This window comes from Gorilla gorilla, chromosome 6 (genome assembly GCF_029281585.2).
Source record: "Gorilla gorilla gorilla isolate KB3781 chromosome 6, NHGRI_mGorGor1-v2.1_pri, whole genome shotgun sequence".
NCBI classification, from domain to species: Eukaryota; Metazoa; Chordata; class Mammalia; order Primates; family Hominidae; genus Gorilla; species Gorilla gorilla.
The window spans coordinates 105,158,493-105,171,288 of NC_073230.2; the positions used below are offsets into that span (position 1 = coordinate 105,158,493).

The window sequence follows — 12,796 nt, forward strand, 5'->3', positions numbered from 1 at the left end:
TGATTCTTCCTATCCTTGAGCGTGGAATGTTTTTCCATTTGGTTGTGTCCTCTCTGATTTCATTGAGCACTGGTTTGTAGTTCTCCTTGAAAAAGTCCTTCACATACCTTGTTAGCTGTATTCTTAGGTATATTATTCTCTTTTTAGCAATTGTGAATGGGAGTTCATTCATGATTTGGCTCTCTGCATGCCTGTTGTTTGTGTGCAGGAATGCTAGCAAATTTTGCATATTAATTTTGTATCCTGAGACTTTGCTGAAGTTGCTTCTCAGCTTAAGAAACTTTAGAGCTGAGATGGTAGGATTGTCTAGATATAGAATCATGTCATCTGCAAAAAAAGACGGTTTGACTTCCTCTCTTCCTATTTAAAAACCTGTTATTTCTTTATGTTCCCTGATTTCCCTGGCCAGAACTTCCAATGCTATGTTGACTAAGAGTGGCGAGAGAAGGCATTCTTGCCTTGTGCTAGTTTTCAAGGGGAATGCTTCCAGTTTTTGCCCATTCAATATGATATTGGTTGTGGGCTTATCATATGTGGCTCTTATAATTTTGAGGTATGTTACTTCAATATCTAGTTTATAGAGAATTTTTAACATGAAGAGATGTTGAATCTTATCAAAGGCCTTTTCTGTGTCTATTGAGAAAATCATGTAGTTTTTATTTTTAGTTCTGTTTACGTGATGAATTACATTTGATTTGTGTATGTTGAACCAACCTTGCATCCCCCTGATGAAGCCAAGTTTATCATAGTGGATAAGCTTTTTGATGGACTGCTGGATTCAGTTTGCCAGTATTTTATTGAGGATTTTTGTATCCATATTCATCATAGATATTTGCCTGAAGTTTTCTTTTTTGTTGTATCTCTGCCAGATTTTGGTATCAGGATGATGCTGGCTTCATAAAATGAATTAGGAAAGATTCCCTCCTTTTCAATTGTTTGGAATAGTTTCAGGAGAAATGCTACCAGCTCTTCTTTGTACCTCTGGTAGAATTCAGCTGTAAACCCATCTGGTCCTAGGCTGTTTTAGGTTGGTATGTTAAACATGCTTACTTTCTTTAAGCTAGGTTTACTCAGATTTTTATTCTCAATATTAGGTATATGTCAGTTCTGACTTTTGATTAGTAAATACAAATCAGAAATACACCAAAGTCAGTGAACAAATTTATCTCACAAAATTATGTTTTCCTTTCATCATTTGTATTTTTTTTTAGTATGGAAGTCTACAGAAGACCTTATTGAATATTTTAAAATCCCTCATTCCTATCACTTTATTCATTCTGAGCTATGGAGGCCATATAAAATGAGAAACTCCCTCTTTTCTCCCAGGACTTATTAAATAAAGAATAGATCATTTATTTAACTAGTTTCAGTGAGCATACGTAATTATTGATTACCTACTAAATGTCAGGATATTATTTTTACAGGTTTTAATAAAAGAGCAAACATGGTTTTGCCTCTATCAATCTATCTATCTATCTATCTATCTATCTATCTATCTATCTATCTATCTATCATCTATCTATCTATCTCTGTCCACAGGTACACAGGTATATATTTATATTACCCACAGTTAATGATATTATATCTTCTTTTCCAACAGTAGCACTCATTTTTTTCTAATTTATGTACTTTAATTTTGTCTCTCCTTTTAAAATATGTAGTGAGGGAAGGACATAGTATTATCTTAAATGTGACAAATTCAAGGCAAGTGTGATAACTCCTTCTTAGTATATCCATAGCAGGTATTATTAATAAGTTGTGTCATTTTTTTCCTTTTAAGACCAGAGATAGCATCAAGATTCTTAGTACAGGGCTTCAGTGAACACCACCAATATTTTCTTCATTTCTCATTTTCTACTGAAAACAAATAGAATTGATGGACCATTTAAAATAACAAAAATGTGTTAATAATAGGTTGTTGTAGCTCAAGGGATCTCATTTATGGTTGCTTGATACAATATAAAAGTCAATTAAGTAAACTCCAGATAAGCAACATGATGTTTTTTGTTTTTGTTTCTGGATTTTTTTATTTTGCTTTGTTCAAGTGTGTTCCAAATATTGTTAGTGGACATACTTATCCTAAAATTATTTGTATTTATCTAAAATTTTTATTTCAATTTCTCGGCTAAGTTTGGCAAATCAAAGAATTTTTTTTCTGTATGTTAGAAAAATGGCCGGAAAAATATAAAATTATAATAACTACTAAAAGTTGTTCCATAAATTTAATACATAATAAGAACAAAAATAAGCATCCAGAAGAGATTAAATGACCCGAAGTTCTGCAAGACTTGTTAAATAAGGTATTACAATTTAAAAATAAAAGAATGATTTTAACAGAAGGAGTTATAGTTTTCTAAAAGACAGTTTTCTAATATCTATCAGAATATAATGTTTTGGACCATTTTCGAGCCACTATATAAGAATGTATGATGGTTATGTTTTTCTATGTGTGTATACAGTACACATATACATGTGTGTGCATGTGTGTATGCCTGCAGTATCACATATGATGAAAATATATTTGATAAACCATTATGTATAACAATCTCATGTTTGAGAAAATATATATGCATGCATGTGTATGAAAGATAGCCCCAATTTTATTGTATTTTATTGTATTTATCTTTGGGCAGCAGCATATGAATTATGTTCACTTTCTCTTGAATACCTAGTTGAACTGTCTTTTATATTGACATTTATAATTAGAATGCCTGTAAAGCTATTTTATTTTAACAACAGCAACAAAAATACTAGCTACTCAAATAATAGAGAAAATAAAGTCATTGAGGTAAATTTTACCAATACTTAATCAATTACTGTCCAAATGAGAATAACCTTGAGGCAACAGACTTTGTATATTCCTGTTTTATTGATAAAGCCACTCTAGTTATAATATGCATCCTGAGGACATGGTGGCTGATACTATTAGATACAAATTTTTATAAGCTTTACCAGAATGAAGTAGTAGCTATAAAATGAAGTACTAAAATAAAAAAACTTACTTGTCACACAAAGGCAACTAGCTGTATAATGAGATCAGAGAGAAGATAAAGATTCCACGGTATCTGAGAAACCTGAGTTTAAACCTCAGCTGTTCTAATTTTTCAGACCGTATGATTTTGGGTTAATTACTTAACCTTCATCAACATCAATTTTTTCAACTACAAGTAAAACAGTAGCTACTTCATTGTTAAAACTCTGAATCATAATATGTACTGACAATGTTCACTTTACCAGTTTCTCATTACCTTTCTTACTCTGACTTCTTTCTTTTCTGACTTCTCACCACTCCCAATGCTGGTGCCATCTCTTCTGTCATCTACCATCCCACTTTGACCATAAAAGGTAGGTGATGAGTAAAGCAAAATGCACAAAGGGCTATGTCTTATTTGTTATCTTCCATATGGACTATAGTGTTCTTTTCTATTTATAGCAGATGATCAGTGAATGTGTATTGATAAGACAATATTTTATTTAGGAGCAATGGACAGGGCATTATTTAAATTTTAGATTGTTGGTGACATAGTCATTCGACTCCTTATTTTTAATCATGTTTTATGTTGATATTACTTTTTTAATTGTTGTGAAAGAATGCTTTTTAAACACTACTTTACTTTGTCAGAATTCCAGATCAGCATCTGGCACATGAGTCGACCTTGAAAAAGCCCATCAAACAGAGATTTACAATTTCCTCCTTCATAAAATGACTTAGTTATTGATAATAATTAATTAATAAATTATAATATTGTTTACATAAATTTATATAAATTATATATTGTTTATATAAAATTTATATAAAGTATATATTGTTTATATAAAATTTATATAAAATTATATATTTTTATATAAAATTTATATAAAATTGTATTATTTATCTAAAATTTATATAAAATTATATATTATTTATATAAAATTATATTATTTATATAAAATTTATATAAAATTATATTATTTATCTAAAATTTATATAAAAATATATATTATTTATATAAAATTTATATAAAATTATTAATATAAATTAATAATTTATTCTAATAATAAATTGCAGTAAGTGAAATGGAAGCCTTTCATACTCTGTGACATGATTAAGGAAAAATATTTGGTGGGGTTAGTTTCACCCCTTTATACTTAACCTTAGGGCATTTATTAACTGTCACATATGAAATAGAAATTAGTCATTCTCGGAGGAGGATTATATATAAACTTTGCAAAATGAAGATTATATAGGAACATAAAACATTAAAAAGACAAAAATAATAGAAAGAAATTGGTGGGCTACAAAACATTTTAAATTATTCCAAAATACATTTTTCACTTTGTGTTTTCTATTTAAAACAATAATTCTTAATGTATAGTTTGGTATTGTAACCAAATTGATTATTAAAAATGAAGAAAATAAAGAGCATAAATTGGAATATTTAAGCACGGTGGCTTATGCCTGTAATCCCAGCACTTTGGGAGGCCAAGGTGGGTGGATCACCTGAGTTCAGGAGTTCAAGACCAGCCCGGCCAACGTGGTGAAACCCCGTCTCTACCAACAATACAAAAACTAGCCAGGCGTGGTGGCAGGCTCCTGTAATCCCAGCTACTCAGGAGGCTGAGGCAGGAGAAACACTTGAACCCGCGAGGTGGAGGTTGTAGTGAGAGGAGATCACGCCTTTGCACTGCAGCCTGGGCAACAAGAGGAAAACTTCGTCTCAAAAAAAAAAAAAAAAAAAAAAAGAAAGAAGAAGAATGAAGAGTGTTTCTTCTCAGAGGTGGGATCTCATCTGGGCCTTCACTACTTGAATGAAGAAAATACATGGAGGAGGAAATTGCAGGCTCAAGTAAAAAGGCAAGAATAAAGTAGAAGTTTTAGTGGAGTTTCAGGGAAAAGTTGCACTTTTGAAAAACAGCAGGGAATATCATTGAATAAGTAGACTAGAGCCAGTTTGCCCGCTATTTTTTTTATTAGAATCTTATTAAAATGTATTAAAGCAATTTTTATGAAAAGTCAAATATAGTTCCCCTTCCTATTCTGGTAAGATGTTTCATCTCAAAGCTAGTTATATCTAAGATGTTTGGCATTTCTGTTTGGTCTATAACACACATATACAAAAGTAGGAAATGCAAAACATTTATTTTTCTTATGCAAAATAGGACATAGCATGAATGACAATTGCCCTAGCTACCTCAAGTTTTGTAATAATCCAAATATTTCTATATTGTGTACCATAATTACTACCACAGTTTGAAATTGTTTTGTAATACATATACTCTCTTTGCCAAAAGGTTAAGAAAATAGACTCACACATAATTATCAGGAGCTATTTACCCCCAACTGAACATAATTATTGAAATCACAAGAACACAGATTTTAAAGGGACCCCAACGGGTTATCTAGCTCATGGTCTAATCTCTTCAAGGGCATACATTTAACCCACCACAATTTACCAATGTTTTTTTTTTTTTTTCCTTTTCTTAATCAAGTTAGTCCATTTTTCTTACTTTAAGCAGGATTGTTTAAAACCTCTCCTGATGAAACAATTCTGTGTAGTAAATAAACCCCTCTGGAGAGAGAGAGGGAGATTCCACAACAGCCCTTGCTATTTCGCTTTGGCTTGTGTTTAACAATGCTTGCTGAAAACATTTCTTCAGCATATCTAAGGTAACTCACCCACGCTTCTTCCACGGAAGACAATTCTCTCTAGTCTTGTGTGTTTCACTTACAGCAATAGAAGTATTACTTTATCGTTGCTATAATCTGCATTTTGGTGGGAAAGTATGGGTGATAGGTGCAAATCCCTTCCAACCGTAGTAAAAAATGATGGGGCGTGTATAAACAGTGACATTATTAATGTTATTCTTTTTGACCCCCAAAAGTTTCATGTATTTTTAACCTATAAAGCTTTCCTTAAAAATAAAAACATTCTTCTTCCCCAGCCAGCTTCTAGGGGACCCATACTCACCTGTGGTTGATCACATTTTGGTAGAGCCTATTTTTTTCTCTGGGTCATAGTTCAAGCTCTTACATTTTCCCTAAATTATTCCCATCATCATCATTATATTATTCTGTTTTCAGGGCCTTCAGTCCCACACTGTCTGCTAAGTAAGGGGTTTAAAAAATAATCTCATATGAATTGAATGTCACCTGTAGTGTAAACTGTACAATTTGTATATTTACATTTTAGAATTATTTGGAGGAATCAAATCTCCAACTAAGGATAACAATGGTAGTAATTTCAGGTTACCTGTTGAGAGATAAGGTATGAAGGTGCCCCAGAAACCCTTTGAACAGTGCTGGACACAGAGAAAATGCCCTGTTCTATTAGCTATTGTTATTAGTTATGATGAAGATTGTGTTGGTGGTGGTATTGTTTAAATATGTTAGAGCAGGAGTTGTATCTTATTTGCTGTCTTTCTCCTGGAGTATAGTGCTCTGCTCTATTTAAAGTGGATGATCAGTGAGTGTGTATTAATAACACAATATTTTATTTAAGAGCAAAGGATAGGGTGTTATTTAAATTTGATTGTTGGTGAACTAGTCATTCAAACTATTTATTAATCTTTTAATTCTTCCTTGGGCATTCAGCATTGCACATCCCTGTCATCCTTTGGAAGTTAGCTTGACTTTTTGGCTTGTTTTGGCCAATGAAATAAAGCCAGAATTGATAAATGACATTTGTGCACAGAAACTGTGAGCTTTGAGACTGAGAGTGTAATTTGTCACATTTTATTTTCCTGCCTCAGTAGTCACGAATGTACTTCCCAAGATGGAACTTCTGTCACCCTGGGTCCCAAGGTTGCTTGCTAAGCAGGATCTCATTTGAACACCTACTTTGGATATGTAAACTGGGTTAGAAATAAAAGTCTGTTGTTTTAAGCCACTAAGATTTTGGGGGTTTCTTTTTTATTGTGGCATAACTTGCCCTCTCTTGACTGATAACTGGCAACACACTTATTTGTGAAGAAAATATTTTTGCTACTAGACATGACTAAGCAAACTATTTTCTCTGCACACAAATAAATTATGTTCAGGTGTCACTCCACATAACTGATTGTGCCATGCCAACTTTCTCTAAAGTAAATGTGGTGAAATCCTTTCCTTACAAGGAAGAAACACAGCATCTGTTATATTTGAACGGGAAAACTACTTCTGGCTGGCTGTCCATAGTGCTGAATGGGGAATAAAATCTGTCTGGCTGTTTACGTCCTGAATTTTGGCACTGAAGAAGAATGTGAAAAGCTCAATTTACCTATAATATTGTGTCCAAAGTTCCTTCTTCTCCCATCTTAGGTATTAAAAAGTACGCAGTGCAATGGCTTATCTTGCAACAGGTGCAATTATTAATTACTTGAGACTTCCAGGGACAAACAGAAAATCTTCTCTCTTAGTAACATCAAGAAAGACTGAAGGGTGGAGAAAATAATTCTCACTTCCATTTTTCAACCTCACGTACTTGATACTCCAATTAGAGACTCAGTGATATTTTTGAAATTTTATTTTCCTGCTTTTATGTATGAATATTGTTTTGTGTTTTAAGTGCTTCAAGAGATGCTACATCTTTAGAAGTCATTATTTTGTAATTTTTTGTTAAATAAATATAAGGAAATGTACATTTTTTACTCTTTAATAGGGATGAGTAGGAAACTAAGGCGAAATACGTAGTTTCAGTGGAAAATAAGATACATGAAAAGTATTTTATTTTAAAGAACTGCCTCAAAATGTGTTTGTATCATCCCCAAAGTGCTGTTTTAAGTTTATTATTTTTTTACATTAATTTTACTATCTTGATATTAGGAATAAGATATGATCCAAACAATTGAAATGTGCATCAAAAATACTGACAATCTTAATTCAAAAGCTTTGTTAATCATACTAATATGAATTATTTTTAGGCCTGAAATCTGGTTTTAGATTATATTAGAGTAGGCCCATTTCTTTATGCAAATGGTAAATAGGGCTCTTTGTTAGTTCAATTTTAGATGAAATGAGTAAAGAAAGAGCACTTTCTGAAAACAGTAGTCATTTCACATTGTTTTGTGGTTTACAGTGTTCCATTAAAAACACATGACATTGTTAGGCCTATTTTAGGCAGTCATACAGTCTGATTCACAGGGAAGAATTGATAATTCCTTCCATGTTTTACTTCTGTATATTTTTAGATTTTGTTTTCTGTATGTCATTTTCTTACTGACAGGAGGATGAGGAGAAAGGCAGGATGGGTTAAAAGGATTCATTAGAATACTCAAAAAGGCAGGGTCTCCATTGTTTTCAGACTATAGAGTAGTTGTGATAGGATGCTTTTTCAAATACGAATAGAAATTATTTTCATAAAATATCTACTATATCTCAATGCTTTTGTTGTACCATCTCCAATCTCCCAAATGTCTTCATATCCTTGTTCATATTTCACATACAAATTAAAAATTTCAATTATTTAAATGTATTTAAATTTAAAGCCAAGTAGCTAGCAAATGACAAAACTGAATTCAAATTCAGTCTCTGTACTGGCTGAATCACGGATATGAGTTTTGAAAGATCATTCCCACTTTATATATCAAACTCTTTTCTAATGGTATACAGGTTAGTTTTCTGAATGAAATATTAACTGTTATAAAACATATGTGTTAAGGATGAAGAGATCTTATTGGGGAATTACTATATAAACTCCAAAGCAAAGTTTCCAAAGGGCTTTTTCCCAAGGGCAAGTGTGGGCTTGTCCTAGAAATAGACATGTATATGTTTTACCCACCCCTAGTGACAGTAGAACACTCTGTTCTTTAAAATCCAGGGCTAAATTCAGCAAGGAATGTTCAAACTGGACGAACCTACAATTATCAAAATCTCCTCTCAGCATTAAGAAGGCAGTCAGGACTCAGCAGGTATTTTTATTTGCTTATTTTTCTAATCAATTGAAAACACAGTCAAATTCTGGCTGTGTGACCTTGGGTATTTTGCTACCTAAGTTTCAGTTCTTCATTTGTAAGATATACCTATTTTTTCCATAGGATTGATCTTTGGATTTATTTAAGTATCATATTTAAAGTTTCTATCACAGTGCCTGCCATAGTATGACCTTAAAATTGTATTTACTGAGAGCATGAGAGTATACATTTAGGAAAGGAATTGTATTATTACCGTTATAGATTCCAAGGATATAACAGAGAATAAAACAGACAAATTTCCTGCCCTAATTAAGCTTATAGTCTGGTAGGGGAAGATATTATATATTCTGTTGGTTGAGTAGTACTTTGAATATAAATAAATAATAAGTAAAACAGATTAAGGGGATTAGAGTGTTCCAGGGATTCTTTTTTACATAGGATGATCAAGGAGTCTCTGATAAGGTGATATGTGGGTAGAGAATTACAGGAATTTGGAAACCTGGAAGGAAAGCATTGTGGACAGAGAGACTGACTGGTGCAAAGGCATTGACATTAGAATACCTTCTGTGAATTCTAACAGTGGAGGGAGCAGGGAGGACAGTGGGAGATGAAAGCAACAAGGCAACTGGGGAGCTGATCACGTGGGCCTCGGCTGCCATGCTGAAGGTAAGACATAAGCTGTATGATGGAAAGCCATTAAAGAGTTTTGAAGTGAGGAATGACTTGGTCTGACTCTCAAGACTGAAAAGGCCGGAATCCTGGCTGGCAGATGATAGATTTTATGGGCAAGGCTTGAAACAGGGAAATAAATCTGTAGGGGATTTTAATAGTTTATATAGGACATGATGGTTGCTTGAATGAGTGATATTGATGAAGGAAGAAAGAAAAGATATTATGGATATTAAAGGTAGAACTGATGGGCTTTGCCAGTAGATTCTTGTAGGATATGGGAGGTAGAGAGGTACCAAGGATGATTCCAAGTGTTTTGGCCTGAACAGCTGGAAGATTGAAGCTGTCATTTCCTGATGGAGAAGGCTGCTGGAAAGGAGCAAGTATAAATATGAAGAGAAATGAGTGGTAGCTAGATGAGGACCTAAGGTCAAGGGGGATAACGGTTGAAGATGAGTGACCTATAGCATAATATATATCACCAATCTGGATGTGAGATATATATATATATAAAATATATAAATTTTTATATATATATAAATATATATTATATATAATATATATTATATATAAATATATATTATATATAATATATATTATATATAAATATATAAATATTATATAATATATATTATATAATAAATATATATGGAGTGATCTGGGGTAAGGAAAAATTTGATGATGCAAAAGAGGAGCTGATTTCCTTGAGTAGGTAAGAGATGGGATTTCTTAAAGCAGAGCAGAGGCTGGGCTGCCATAGAGATGCAGAGAGACAGCAGGGTGGAGGTAGCTGACACAGGTAGTTAGGAATTTGCCTAAAATTTGCCATTAAAAGCAATGGCAAATCCGCAATTACTTTTGCCCCAACCTAATAGATTTGATGGTGGTGGGAGAACTCAGAATTTCTCTTAAATATAAAGCAAGGTTCTCCACTGAAGGAGCGGAGGAAGAGAGAAGGTGTTTATCAGTTTGCTAGGTCTGCCATAACCAAGTACCACAGAGGGGTTGATTGAAACAACTGAATTTGATTTTCTCACAATTTTGGAGGCTGTAAGCCTGAGATCTAGTTACCAGCAGGGTTAGTGTCTTCTGAAGCTTCTCACCTTTGCTTGTGGATGACCTTCTCCCTGTGATTTCATTCTTCATGTGGTCTTCCCTGTCTGTGTCCCTCCCCATCTCATTTTAGCTTAATCACTTCTTTAAAGTCTCTGTCTCCAAATATAGTCACATTCTGAGGTATTGGGCTTTAGGACTTCAACATATGGGTTTTATATTAATATTAAGAGGGACATACATTAGCCCCTAACAAGGTATTTAAAATTCAAGGAAAGTATCATATTTTCTAGAATGGGCTAGGAAAATGTAAAATTGCAGAGCAGCATTTAGATTAATGTAGTAGACCATTCATAGTTGTAACATTTGTAATATCTATAAGATTAAAAAATTCAAGGGACAATTAAGTTTAAATTTTAATAACTATGTCAATTAAATTAAATAATTCTTTTTTCTGAACATATACTCTGTATTCTAAGTAGTCCAGAAAATAAAATAGAAAATAATAGGAATGGCTCTAGATTTACTCAGTATGCACACACATTCAAAGTATATTCATCAAGTGCTGTATATTCATTATATTAGAAATTATGCCTACAGAGGGTGAAAATTAGAAAACTAGAAAGACGGGATAGATTGGTAGAGTGAGCTTTCTACATCTTTTTCATTCTAGGAACTTCAGACTAAAATCCAGTCTGCCAATCTGTAATACATTCTTATATTCTCTAATAAAGTCTTGTGCTTTATTTGTCTCAGGTATTTAAAACATTGTTTTCACAATTTCTTTGTAGTTTATCTTTAAATTAATAGATAATATTTTCCAGAAATATTTTGATTTTATTTTGCAGTTCATTGTACTGTATTTCGTTTAATTTCCTTTCCAAATAGAGGGGAGTCTCTTTGGCTTTTTAGAAATCCTATTGTCCATAATTATTCAATATACAATATTTAATTTTGTAAATGTAAGGTTTAAAATACATTAGAAAATAAAGTAAGCATTCAGTACATAATTTAACTGTGATTTTGAAGAATAATTTGTTTAGTTAACTTAGGATATTTGTTTCAGATAAGAAAGTGATAAACAAGTTTTATGCAAGATTGTTTTTAATGAGTTGTAAGTAAACCAAGTTTTAATTTATATGAGATATAGTTGATTTGGTAAGTAAAAATCTATCGTTTTATTGTTAAATTAATCACCGTTGATCACAATATATAGTTTAGGTAGGAGATGATGGTTGTTTGAATGACAGTGGTATTGATTAATAGGGTAGCATAATTTTGTTAGCTACACAAAGTACGATATTGATAATTTCCTAAGGCCTAAAATATTTATTTATATTTGGAAGAGCCTATCTCAATACAATATTAAAAGAAGTTAAGCAGAAATGTACCTAAAATATTCACAAAATTTAGATGCTAGCCAACTCAATCACTTTGTCTCTGAAAACATAGATTCTAAGCAAAAGTTTGAGAAAGTACATACATGTACTTTTAAACATGTGTATAAAGTAGACAGTGTGCCTGATCTGTATCATAATTTTTTTCTAGTAAATGTAAACCTTTGTTGTTGTTAAGTAGAGTTTTTCTATTTAAATATCATCATTTTATGAAGTAGGGGACTGACATACACTGTTTCAACATAACCTTTTTTTGTACTATTGATAGAGCATTTTTTGAACTTCATGGTTATGCTATATGATAAAATATACAGTAGAGGTTAAAACATTATTTAAAATGTTTTTAAGAGACGTGAAATGTATGTGTAGGAAATACACTTTATATAACACTGTTTAAATTATCTTTCTCAATACTTAGTAATTTCTCAGAAGTTTCTCTACAATTTCTTGTTACGTAGAGATTTGTCAGATGGCTTTACTTTTACTTCTTGGCAGGACTCCCTTGAATCTTTCAAATGAATGAAATTCTATGCTGCAAGTTGTACCACAGTCTACTTTTTTTCTCACATCTCTCAAACAATGAGACTTGGGATTTTACCAACTTCGGGTGTTTTAATATGCCCATAACCATGTTGGGTTATATACCAGTTGAAAATCTAATGAATTCTCCAGAAAAACACAAAACTTACATACACTAAAAATCTTGCATACGAATTCAAACAATTCATGGATCCCCAAAAGACAATCCATGAATATTTATGGAATTCAAATTATAGTGCTTCTAGACCCACAAAGAAGCCTAGTTATAA

At 32.3% G+C, this 12,796-nt stretch overlaps 1 protein-coding gene across 2 annotated transcripts in view; it reads left to right on the forward strand.

The window, feature by feature from the left end:
* Nucleotides 1-12,796, forward strand: part of SEMA3E (semaphorin 3E) — a 288,304-nt gene that overhangs the window by 27,388 nt on the left and 248,120 nt on the right. Inside the window, exon 1 of one of the 2 annotated variants that reach the window (XM_055392511.2) lies at nt 8,743-8,865. The exons of the other annotated variant lie outside the window; for it this stretch is intronic. The gene's annotated coding sequence lies outside the window, so the exon portion shown is untranslated. Of the gene's footprint in view, nt 1-8,742; nt 8,866-12,796 lie in introns of those variants that run through there. 2 annotated transcript variants of the gene reach the window in all.